The sequence below is a fragment of the Mesoplodon densirostris genome, chromosome 17 (genome assembly GCF_025265405.1).
Source record: "Mesoplodon densirostris isolate mMesDen1 chromosome 17, mMesDen1 primary haplotype, whole genome shotgun sequence".
NCBI classification, from domain to species: Eukaryota; Metazoa; Chordata; class Mammalia; order Artiodactyla; family Ziphiidae; genus Mesoplodon; species Mesoplodon densirostris.
In genome coordinates, this window is record NC_082677.1 from 58057042 (window position 1) to 58070713 (window position 13672).

Sequence of the window (13672 nt, forward strand, 5' to 3'; positions counted from 1 at the left end):
ATAAGTTATTTTATCTTTCAAGATTTTCACTTCAGATTTCATGTGTTTTAAAATATGATTGATACCTTTGTTGTCAGTGTATAGAAATGCAACAGATTTCTGTGTATTTATTTTGTATCCTGCAACTTTACCAAATTCATTGATGAGCTCTAGTAATTTTCTGGTAGCATCTCTAGGATTTTCTATGTATAGTATCATGTCATCTGCAAACAGTGACAGTTTTACTTCTTTTCCAATTTGGATTCCTTTTATTTATTTTTTTCTTCTCTGATTGCCATGGCTAGGACAGGCAGGCAATATCTAATATACATTTTGGTGGCCTATTATCTATTTTTCAAAAAGTTTTGTTTTCTCTTCTACAGATTTCTTACATTTTACAGACAAGGTAATTTTCTCCCCATTAAGAATGAAAAGAGATCAAACCAAGCCTGGCTTTTGCTAGAAAAATGTAGATTTTTCTAAAGCACTCTAACTGTCCAATCAGTTTCCATTTGCATTATCCTCTAAAATCCTTAGGAGGAAGTATGGTTGATGTAAACTTCAAGAGCCAGTTCGATTATCCATAGTCAGAGCAAGTTGGCAGGCAGCCAGAGCCCTAGGAAGTCATTTAGATAAATTTCATATTCATATAATTTATTCTCACTGTTTGGTGAGGATTCTGTGCTAGAGGCCATGTTTTCTGTGAACCAGTTTTACTTTGAACCAATTACCACCCCAATTACTCTTTTCTGCCTCTGTCCTTTGAAAGCATCACGCCTTGTTTGGAAGAAGCCATGCCTCATCAAGAAGCACTTGTCCAATGGCATGCTTTTTGCTGAGGGTGCTGATATGAAAAACTAGGAGCCTCATAACTTAGCACTGTGAAAATCACTGAGTCACAGCTGTGAAAGATACACCGCTGAGAGTTCTTGTAGTTCTTTGTGCAACAAATCCAGATATATATCAATATTTGGGGTTCAGCTTCCCACTGATACTATGCAGCACTCTTGGCATTAGGGGGATGGTTGTAAGTATGTACACAAGCATCTCCCTGAATCTGGTCCTTTCTGAACTGCAGTAACTTTCTGTAGCGATGCAGGTCGTAACATTTTTTTACATCACATTAGTCATTTCAATATCAAATGCCTTCCTTTAATTTACCATTGTAATCATAAAAACATTTCCTCAATTTAAAGCTTTTACATCATTGGTCTCTTTGACACATCTATCAAACTCTGTCATCTCTTCTTTCAGCATTTCTGGATATTTCTTCCCATCTTTCATTGATCATTTCTGGCTTCTTTCATTGCAATATAGTATCCCTCATCCTCTTTTGAATCTCTGCTTTTAGTCTCTACACACTCTTCCTAGGAACATATAATGTAAACATGATTAAAATATTAGACACATATAGACACACACACACTCTCAAATGATGCTTTTAGACTATATATCTCTTCTAAGTTCTACTGTTTTATACTTTTCTGTCTCTAGGGAATCATCATTTGAATATTTAACATTTGAAAGTTGTGTATGCCAAATTTTTCCTAATAATTCAGGACCCCTTTATTTTTTGCCTTGAATGGCATTACTGTCAAAAATGAAACTGAACCCATAAGTCATGGAGCAATAATACTATGTCCTTTCTATTTGCCTGAAGACCAAATAAAACCAGTTCCCTAATGGACTATCTTTATACAGATTGATTGTATCTGAGTTTCACTGATGCTGTGAGTAGCGTCTTAGAACCTTGGACTTACCCTTTTTTTAAAGCCATGCTGCAGGAACAATAGCCTACATGACTTCCTTCTTTATCTCACACATTGACAGCCCCTATAAATTTTTCATGAGTTCCAGTTCTGTTAGATACAAAAGAAATGCAAATACATTTTAAAAAATATAAATGCACCCATTAAAAGAAATGTTGATAATTTTCTCATTATAAATTTAGTAATATGTATTGAGTGGGATGGGGCGGGTGGGAGGGAGGTCCAAGAAGGAGGAGATATAGGTATACACATAGCTGATTCACTTCATTGTACAGCAGAAATTAACAAAACATTGTAAAGCAATTACACACCAATAAAAAATAAATAAATAAATGAAAATAATAAAACAAAAATAAAATAAGACTTTGGTTAAGAAAAAAAAATGTTCCTTGTCCTTTAACACACTTTTGCATGAAACTCTCATTACAGCTGTCAAGTTTCTTAGTATTTTCTATATGTTTATGTTTTCTCCATTGGACTTTGAGATCCCTGAAATCAGAAATTATATTTTAGTCATCCTTTTACACTCAGCATATATTTTAGTGGCTGATAAATGGAATCTATTCAAGAAACCTTTGTGGAAAGATGAACTGTGGTGCATCAGCAGAGTGAATCTCAAAAATGTCCTTAAGCATTACCATGCTGCCTGAACATTTAGGATTTTTCTTAAGTATCAAAATATTTATTAGTCTTAGTATTTTTTTCCCTTTTAAGTAAAATAGAGTAATTTATGGGCCTATATGTAATGATGGGAGAGGTAAAGACATCCTGCCTTAGGGGAGTATCTCTTAGTTTTATTTGTAATAAAATTTCAGGGGGAAGAAAAAGTAATTTGCATTTGATTTTCCACTGATTGTTAATCAGCTTGCAGAATTTACAGTTTCTGAATACTACTGTAATAGTCACCCTAAATGATCTATATTAAAACAGTATGGACCATTAATGTTATGAATAAACAACTTATTGAATAACTTTAGAATTTGAAAATCTAATACTTGAGTTTCTGAAAAGGTAAAGGTTGACTTTTAGTAATTATAAATCAGTACTAGGTAACATGATGTATAGTTACTTGAATCTATTGTAAAAACTGTTAAGTCTTCTGATAATACTTATCCTAAATTTTTCAACTTATTAATTTGAACTGAAATAAGAGTTCACTGAGAAAGGTAAACACTTAGAAATGAATGTTCAGTATTCCAAGTATGTTAAGTTCAATTTACTTTTAAATTGAGCTGCACACACAGGGTAATAAAACAGTTACCATGGGAATGCTCACTAGGTTCATTTTAAAACAGGAAAATTGAGGTTAAATAAAAATGAAATATAAACAACCTTTCCACAGGAAAAGGATGACAAGATCGACTTAGCTAAAATCATTGAAAAGCAGGTGGACAATAACTGAGTGAGGAAAATGGTGATCCTAATGATATCAAAACATAGGATTGTTGGATTTATCTAGATAGAGGAATTTGCAGTCAAATGTCAACAAGGTGGTCACATAGAATCTATTTGCCTATCTACTACCCTGTAGAATCTAAAAGATTTTGTAACACAGTGGCAAAGATACTTGATGGAATAGAGAAATATATCTGTCTTCCAGGATTGAAAGTAATTCTTAAAGTATATTTAAGGTCACCTTAGGTCTGTCATATCAGTTAAAAATAATGCAATTCCTTATTTAAGAAAAGTATAACATTGCATGTCACATACTTTGAGAACACTCTAGAATATATAACTTGAAAAAGAGAAAGTCACAGTATGAAATTCAGGTGCCACTTCAAAGTAGGGATGAAGAGACACATTAAATGTTCGCAACAGACAGAAATGACGTACTCTGAGATGATATAGGTAAATGAAATTAGCAGTAATAATTCAGATCAACTTGGGTTAACTTAGCCAACTGTTTGATTCCTGACTTTAATCAGATACTAAGCGAAATAAAACAAAAATAGAGTTCTTGTTAGTCGCAACAAAACTTGGCCAATCACAAAATGTGAGAACAGAAGATTTTCAGGACCTTAAAGTTGTTGAATGGGTTACTAATTAATAATACCTAATGTTTTCAAATATAGAAAACTCAAGTGCTTTTGCACTCCATAGTGAGTGTGCCATCCTGTTTTTAAAATTAGCGTAGAGACAAATGCAAAATCTATGTGAATAGATGTAAGTAATAAGCAAATGATGTACGACACAGGCCTTTAACAAATGGTGTTCAGTGGGACTGTGTTGCATATAGTCAGAAAATAAGGAATTTGAGCTTTCCAGTTTGCTTTAACATTAGACACATTGAAATAAGACACATTGAAATATGAAACAACATAGACAATTGAAATAAGATATTTTATTTAAACATGCCAACAAGTAAAATTTATTCCTGTGTAAATGTAATCAAATGGAAAACTTAAACTGCTATGGAAGGTATGCTTGCTTTTGCTTTCAGAGCTCTGCTCTATAGAGTCCTGCAGTTTTTGCCAACAAAGCTATGTATTTAAAGTGTGGTGAAAGTGAGAAGCAAGTTTTTCTGTGAGTGACAGAGTGAGAGTTTACATATGGATTATTTTTATGGACCATTGCTTTTTAAAATGAGAGAAACCTAGAAAGAGACAGCAATAAATTAAGATGTGCTTTTAAGAAATAGGTATGTTTATTCTTATTCAATTATAATTATATTTACTCACAACTGATGAAGAGCACAGGTTTTAAATAAAATGTTTCTAATTAGAACTACAAACTTAAAATACTACTATAAAGTAATGCTGTATGTAAATGAAGAAAGTTTGAATTCACACATAATAAATGTAAATCAGCCCATTGAATGTACAGAAAGTTATGAGCTCTCAGGTTTCCTCTAAGAGTCTTTAGCATGCTAGTAATATGATTATAATTTTTCTTTATTTTCACGAAAATCCTGGATCACTGCCCAAAGGTCCTTACACATAAAACTGAGTGATAATCAGCAATCTTAGATTAGGTTATGTTCTTTGTAGCATAGAAATGAATGACAAGAGTTAATATCATATTAAATTAAAACTTGTAAAGAGAATTTTCAGCCATAGACATATACTAGTCCACATTAATTTGGATTTAGTTCTGGTCAAGTACACCAGGAATTACCCTCACATGTTGAATTTTCTTTTTTAAAAACTGTTAACAGAAAAGTACATATATATAGAAATTATAGTATTATCAGTGCCCATGTACCCATCATTAATTTCGACAACCTTTAACTCACGTTCAGTTTTATTTCATCTGTATCCTCACCTTATCTTCTACCTGATGGCTTTGAAATTAATCCCAAATATCATATGACTTAATCTGTTCATGTTTCATAATGTTTTAATAGGTTGAATTATGATCCAAATAAAGTTGATGTATTATAATCTGTTAATAAGTTTAAGTTCCTTCCTAAAAAACTTGGTGATTCAACCTTTATCTTTCCTCATTATCCTTGCAATTTATTTGTTGAAGAAACAGTCCTTTTCCTTGTAGAGTTTCTCACAGTTTAGATTTTGCTGATTGCACTCCTGTTAACATATTTTCTGTAAGTTGTTAGTAATATTAAGAATCTGCTTTTAGGGCCTCCCTGGTGGCGCAGTGGTTGGGAGTCCGCCTGCCGATGCAGGGGACACGGGTTCGTGCCCCGATCCCGGAGGATCCCACATGCCGCGGAGCGGCTGGGCCCGCGAGCCATGGCCGCGGGGCCTGTGTGTCCGGAGCCTGTGCTCCGCAACGGGAGAGGCCACAGCAGTGAGAGGCCCGCGTACAGCAAAAAAAAAAAAAAAAAAAAAAAAAAAGAATCTGCTTTTAATATTCTTCTAAGAATACTTCACAGGTAAAGCTGTGTACTCTTAAGAGGAAAATGCTATCTTTTTTCTCCATTTTCTTGATGTTGATAGTTTCTAATATTCATTGCAAGATCAGTTTATTAGCAGTATGAAATTAGCAATATTCTAATTCTGTTCTTATTTAATAGTTGGTGTTCCCTTATAAAAACTTTCCCTCATTGTGTATAATTTAGTTACCTTGTGAAGAAATGCAAGTCAAATACTTAATTTTTCCTGTAACGGTTTTCAGAATGAGTTGATACCCTAGATTCCTTTGAGGTTGATCAGTGTGGCTTTATTTCTCAATATCATTATTGAATTCATTGTTTCAATCTTCTGTGGCTGTTGTTCTTACTGATGCTTAAATTACCCTGCCATTGATCATTAGAAATCAAGTTGTTGCCCAAGTCCTGTTGACAAAAACGCACATAGTGACAAGCTTCTTTTTCTAGTATTAAGAGGTCTACTAGGCTCATCTTGTATGTGCTGTCCCCAAGGAGGAATCCAGCATATCTCCAAATAGTATTGGTTGCTTTGAGGAAAAAGTGGTACTTAAAAACCAGATTTGGATACTAAGCAGTGCTTATTTCTACTGGGTTAGTCATTATTTCAAATTGTAAAGGTCAGAACTAGAAAACATAGTCTTTGTATTTTCAATTAATTTTAGGATTGAACAAATTTTACTTAAGTTTATATTTATGTCATTTTTCTCTCATGAAAATCTTGGTTCCAAATAATTACTGATTTGCTTATTCCATCAACTGAAGGCTAATGAAGTTTAGATTTGGTGGCTATTGACAGATGAAAGTACAGAACTTCCTAGTGACTACCTGATGACAGTTTTTTTTTTTTTTTGGTTTTTACCTCATAGTTACATCAGAAGTCCTTTCTGTTTTTCTGGCTTTTTCCTCCTATACATGAGTGATAGCATACGGGTCTTTTGCTGTTTGTGATTTGGCCAAATTTCCAGTTGTGAGGGTGGTTAGAATATGTTTTCATCTAGTTTTGATAAAGATGTTATCTTTGGGATTTCTGTTCTGCTAACATAGTTGCTATGATGTTTCAGAGGGAGGGAACTTGGGTATATAAAACTGATGTCTGTGCCATTCCTTGTACTCCTGATATTCTTAATGAGCGTAACAAAGGTAAAAAAACAAGAGAACTTGAGCTAGATTATATCTGCTATTTTTCTTAAAATCACATAATGAATAGAAATTGAGTGAATTTGAGGAAATTCAAATTCCTCAATGCAGTTGAGGAAAATGAAATATTTTTGTATACCGCAAGCCATATCAATTTTTTGAGATTAAAAATAAAGTGGATTTCAGGTTCTGGTTATAATGAGGTAACCACAGTTTACCTTGCTCTCTCACTGAACACAACTAAAAATCCTGAAAGAATGCATGCAGCAACTATCTGGGATCTCTGAAAACTAAATTGCAGTAGGCAGATTGGGAAAGAAAACCAGAGCTTGAACAATGAATGACCCATGGTGAATTTCATGAGTGTTTTTTTTCCTCCCTTATATTCTAGCCTAGACACAATGGCAATACAAATCTGTAAGCTACACACCAAACACAGACAGGTCTTCAAAAGAAATACTTTTTTTTTTTTCTGGTTCAAGGAGTATAAAAAGAGGCCGCTATGAAACTTTAAAAGTGTACAAAATCCCTTAGCTTGTTTTTTGTTTGATTTTTTAAATCTCTAATGCCTTCAAACTCCATTTCTTAACTTGAAATGTAGTGGCAGAAGCAGTGAAACAGTGACTGTTCCAGCAACTAAAACCCTAAGAAGAAGGAATCTTTTTATCTTTCCAAAGGCACTGAGCCATGAAGAGGATAGATAGGGATATTTCCTATTGTTATTTCTCTCTTCATCCTCTTGCCATTTAGCACCGGAGACAAATAGTCATGGGGAATGTGCAACAGAGGGATACGAAGCTCCAGCTTTCTAGCAAGAGCACTAGGAAGAGCTGCTGTTGGGAAAGCATTGAGAAGAGAACAGAGGAAGGAACCGTGAGAATGGGATGGCATAAAAATGTGTAATGCGTGGGTGCACTCCTGATTTGCACATTTTAGGACCTAGTTTTTTAACCACCTTGCCAAACTGAGGACTGAACTAACATTTAGACTGGTTAAGGTCTCAGTTTGGCTCCTGGGTGGAGCACATGCAGGACAGGTCTAAACAGCCCTGAAAGGTCATTAAATTGAACTGACGTTAGAACCAAAGTGCACAGAGGTTGTTGGAACATGGTATAAAATCTAAAAGGACTGATTTCTTGCTAAAACAAGGAAATAAAACAAAATTAAGAAACAAAAAATAAAAACATACTGTCCTCCCCAAGATTTAAACAAGATCCATATTCTAATAATATTTAAAATGTCCAATATATGATTCAACATAACAGACAGAAACAAAGTCTGAAAAATTCTATAGGGGAAGATAATCAACAGATGCTAAACCCAAGTGATCACGATGTAATTATAAAAGAATCTTAAGGTGGTATTATAAATACACAAAAGAGGTAAAGCAAAACACACCTAGAATATTGCAGAGATAGAAATTCTCAGGAGGAAAATAGAATATATAATATAGTACCAAATGGAAATTTTAGAAATGAAAAATACAATAAATAAAAATTTCTGTTGATGGGTTCAATAGCAGCATAGAGATTACTTAGGTTAGTAAACATGAGATAGGACAACAGAAAGTACCCAATTAGAACAATAGGCAAAAATATAGAAAAAGAATGAAGACTGAAGGGTCCTGCAGCACAATAAATAACAAATTATCTAACATTCTTGTCTTTGAAGTTCTAGAACCAGAGAATGAATATAATGCAGAAAAAGAAAATTTGAAGACTGAGTACCTGAAACCTGTGGGAATATAGAGAAAATATTTTTGTGTTTCTACATGGTTAAGGTTTCTGATCAAAATAAAACTGGAGTGTTGGTTAGGAGATCAGCTCAGTGCTTTGTGACCACAGAGGGGTGGGTTAGGCAGGGTAGGAGGGAGGTGATATGGGGATATATGTATACATATAACTGATTCACTTTGTTATACAGCAGAAACTAACACAACATTGTAAAGCAATTGTACTCCAATAAAGGTGTTAGCAAAAAAAATAAAAAAGCCTTTGAAAGTTAAACAGTTATTGAATAGGGATTTCCATATCTGTATGTTTACATTTCAAGGGGGAAATAAAACCTCGAACTATACTTTATATTCCAAAGAATTTTATTACATTAGGGGGATAAATCTTTTTCTCAGAGGATAGAAGAGCAACTTAATAGCAGTTTGTATATAAGCACCTATATTCATAAGTTTGGGGTTCCTGTCCTGTAGTATAAAATATCAAAGTCAAGAAAAAATAACTTGACTAAACGTATTAAACTGTGTAGGTGAAATGGGAGCATTAAAACTTCCATAATAAACTCCAGTCCAGGTGGTTTCACTGGAAAATTCTGTTAATCACTTAAAGAATAAATATCAACAATTATATAAAATCTCTTCCAAAAATATAGGAAAACCTACTTCCTAACTTATTTTTATGAGACATTACTTTGAGACTAAAACCACCATTTTAGTTTTTTAGAATTTCAAAATCAATGTATTCTACTATATTAATAATTATGAAAAACGTGTCAATTGATGCAGAAAAAGCATTTGAAAAATTAAACTTCCATTCTTGATTTTAAAACCTAGTCAGCTTTGAGAGAAGTGAACTTCTTTAACCTAATGAGATCATCCAAAACAATCCTGCAGCTAACATTGAGTGATGAATAACTTGATTTCTCCCCTAAAAATCAGGAATAGGCAAGGATGATTACTCTCACCCCCCTTATTCCTCATTGTACTGGAAGTCCTAGCAAGAGCAATAAGGAAAGAAAAAGAAATGGCATAACATTTGGAAAGGAAGAAATAAGTGTCCTCAAATTACGTGAATATCTAGTTAAAAATCCCAAAATATCCACACAGAATCTCCTAGAACTAATCAGTGGATTTAGGATTATCTCAGGTACAATGAAATTAAACCTCAGGTTTAATGAAATTCTGTTGCATCTCCATATGCTAACAACAAATAATTGAAAATTGAATGAAAAACAGCAACAACTACAAATATACCAGTACCATTTATCATAGCCTTACATGCCCAAAAAGAAATACCTTGTTGTAAATCTACAAAAATATGCAGAATCTGTGTGTCAAATAATACAAAATAATAAAAGGAATAAAAAGACCTAATTAAATGGAGAAGTATACTGTGCTCATGGATTTGAGTATTCAACATAGTTCAAGTGCATACTCCCCAAATTAATCTGTAGATTTAATGAAATTTCAATCAGTATCCTGTTGGAAAATGTGTAGGTATAGAAAATCTGACTATATGGAAAGTAAAAAGAATCAGAATAGGCAAAACAATACTGCAAAATATGAAAGACTTACACACTGTGCTTTGAAGACTCACTGTAAAGCTACATTAATCATGAAAATGTGGTATTGGTGAAAGAATATCCACATAATCAATGAAACCCAATAGAGTCCATAAATAGACCAACTCAAATACTGCTAATTGATTTCTAACAAAGATGCAGAAGCAATTCAATGGAGAAAGCATAGTCCTTTGGACAAATAGTGATGTATCAATTAGGCACCCGGAAAAGAACTTTCATCTATGCTTTACACTTATCAAAAATTCATTCAAAATGTATCTAATGTTTATAGCAGCTTTATTCATAATTGCCAAAAAATGTAACAATTTAGTGTTAGTCAACTGATTAATGCATAAACAAATAGTGATACATCCATTCAGCAGACAAATACTAGCAACAAAAAACATTGAAACATGCAACATGTATGAATCTAATTTATATGTAAAATAAGTCTCAAAAGATTGCATTTTGTATTCTATTCATATGACATTCTGGATAGAGCAAAACCATAGGGATGAGTAGCTGACAGAGATAAGGGGTAAAATGAAATTGGACTAGAAAGTCAAGCTGGAGAGATTTTTTTTCTGAGGGTGGGAAGGTTAGAACTGTTCTGGATCCTGATTTTGAAGGTGAGTGTATGAATCTGTATATGAGGTAAAAGTCATAAAACTGTACATTTTGAAAAGAACATTAATTTTTACAGTTTTTGGAGTAAATATAATCACTATTTTATTTAGATTCCATTAGATCATTTATATGAATGATGTAATAGTTTCATTCTAAAAGTTAAATATTTGCAAACACCCTGGAAAACACATTATTTTCAACTATTGAAAAAATTAAGCAGATGCAAATTACTGATGGAGTGTGTCTTAGTTGTGTTTCCCTTAGAAAGAGGACTGGGATGTAGGCACTTCCTTTTGGAGATGGTCACAGGCAGCTCACTGGAGGAAATGAGAAAGTGAAGCAGAGTAGGGACATAGTTCATTACTGAATGCATTAATTAGTGGGTTATTGTGGAGGACAAATAAGGCTCAGTCTAGCTGTCCATGCCCTGAGTTATATGCCCTGAGAATATGCCGTAAAATTGTCATTATCCACATCCATTCTTACTGTACTGCACATATATGGGCAAGCGCACCGGTGCAGATAAAGTTCACACTTGTTAAAAAAAAAATCCCTCATTGTTTTTCAGAAATTCAAATTTAAGTAAACCTCTTGTATTTCATCTGGCAGCTTTAACAGGTGGAGGCTACAGCCTAAGGTACAGTGGAGCCCTTATGGTGACCAAAGGTGGATGTATCTCCTACTTTATCACTTGTGTATTGACTTTGGTATATGGTGTTGTTGAAAAAATTATGCAGTCAGATTTTTGAATATTTTCTTTGTTTTGTCTTATATTTTGAATCATAAGTAGAAAAGCCATTCCCTGCCTACACTAAGCTTAAAGTTTTTTTGCATTGTTTTATTTTTTTACATTTATCTCATACCTTTGGAATTCATTCTTGTATTAGTAAGAATATGGATCTAAATTTTATTTTTTTAAAAACCCAGTTATTTGAAAGTTCGTATTTGCCCTAGTGAGTTGAGATGTTATCTTTATCATATACTAAATTTCCATGTGTACTTGGATTTATTTTTGCTTTCCTATTCTGTTTTTCTAAAACCAGGTTCATAATGTTATTTATAGAGTTTTTTTGTTTGTTTGTTTGTTTTGCGGTATGCAGGCCTCTCACTGTTGTGGCCTCTCCTGTTGAGGAGCACAGGCTCCGGATGCTCAGGCTCAGCGGCCATGGCTCATGGGCCTAGCCGCTCCGCGGCATGTGGGATCTTCCCGGACCGGGGCACGAACCCATGTCCCCTGCATCGGCAGGCAGACTCTAAACCACTGGGTCACCAGGGAAGCCCGACTTTTATAATGTTATCATCATAATCAAGACCACGGGGATATTTTTCCACTTTTCCAAGTGTACCTTTTTGTCATTCAGTTTTTAAAAAGATTTTCCTCATACAGGTCTGACACATTTTTATTTGTTTGGTACCCTTGTAAATATTGTTTTCTTTCCCATTATTCTTTCTAAATCTATTTATTGGTTATATGAAGGCTTTTTTTTCCTGTTAATTTTATATTCTGTTAAATTTGTAATTTTTTAAATTGTTTCTCCTAGTTTTATCCTTGATTCGTTTGGAATTTTCACATTACCACCTTATCATTTGCTAGTAGATAAAATTTGACATTCACTGTTTTTTTGTGATTCTGATTAACTTCCATTGCGTTGACCAACGTCTGTGGTACAATGTTGAGAAGTAGTAGAGACAGTGGGACCTTTACCTTATTTCTGATCTTGGTGGTCAGGCTTCTAGTGTTTCCTCGTTTAGTGAGATAATGAATTAAGGTCTAAAAATCATCTGTGTGTGCAAATGCACATGTGTGTAATAATTTTAAGAAAATATTTGTAAATTTATATTTTCAGTGTGCTTATATTAGAAAAGCATACTGAATATTTTCAAAGCTTTCTCAGCATCTATGGAAGTAAGTGTATGGTTTTTATTCTTAGATCTATTAATGTGTTATAAGATTTTAATAGATTTCCTAAAATTAAAAGAATCATGAATTATTGGAATAAATCATACTCATAGTGTACTATTTTCTTAATGTGTTGTATTTAGCTTGCTGATATTTCATTTATTATTTCTGTATAGATATTCATAAGTGATTTTTTTTCATTTATACTATGTTTATCAGGTTTTGATATTGATGTTATGCTTGCTTTATGAAAAGTAGGGAGTTTTCTTTCACTTTCAGTGCTCTGGAGTAATTAATAATGCAGTTGCAGTATCTGACATTAAACATTTGGTAGAAATTTGCTGAGAAACTTTCTATGCCTGGTACTTCCTTTGAGTGTAATTCTTTGATAACTTTCTGTGTTCTGTGGAAAGTTGTCTGTTTAGACTTTCTCTGTGTTTCTTTCTTTAGCTTTTCAAAAAAGTCTTTTTATGTTGAGTGATGATAGGGAATTGGGGATGCTGTGTGGTTAGGTGGCGTGTCTCTGATAGGGATGAATAAAATGTTGACTTTTTTTTATGGTAAGTGAGAGACTGTTATTTTCCATACTTGTCCACAGTTAAATGTGTGAGCATTTCTTTTTCTATTCCTTTAAAAAAAAAACAAAACAAAAACTGAGCCAGACTGGAGTGTGTGACGAACGAGATGTAAATAGCTTTGGTAGTATGTGGTCTTTTGAAATATTTGGTTTATTATTCTTTTAAAATATTTTTACTTGCCTTAGGTGTTTTTACATAGTTAGGGAAGTAGGTGTTTGCTTTGGAATGACTGCTGTCATAAACTGAGGGTGATTCTACGATTTACCTAGGAGGGAAGAGGAACAGAATGAGTATAATATTGTTCATAGTGAAATAGCAGCAGTTGCAAGCTGGATGTTTGGTCATTTTTATGGTTAGGTGTATTTTTTCTGTTTTCTTTTTGTCTGTGCTCAGATATGAGCACAGACAAAAGAAAATATGTGCTATATTTTTATCTCATTCTGTTACAGTACCAGGGTTACTACATCAGATGTTCAAGTGCTGTGAAATTGTTTATGTATTGCACAGTAACAGCAGGCCTGGCTGGTAGCAACAGTGGGTATGATGGCAGGCGATGCTGCTG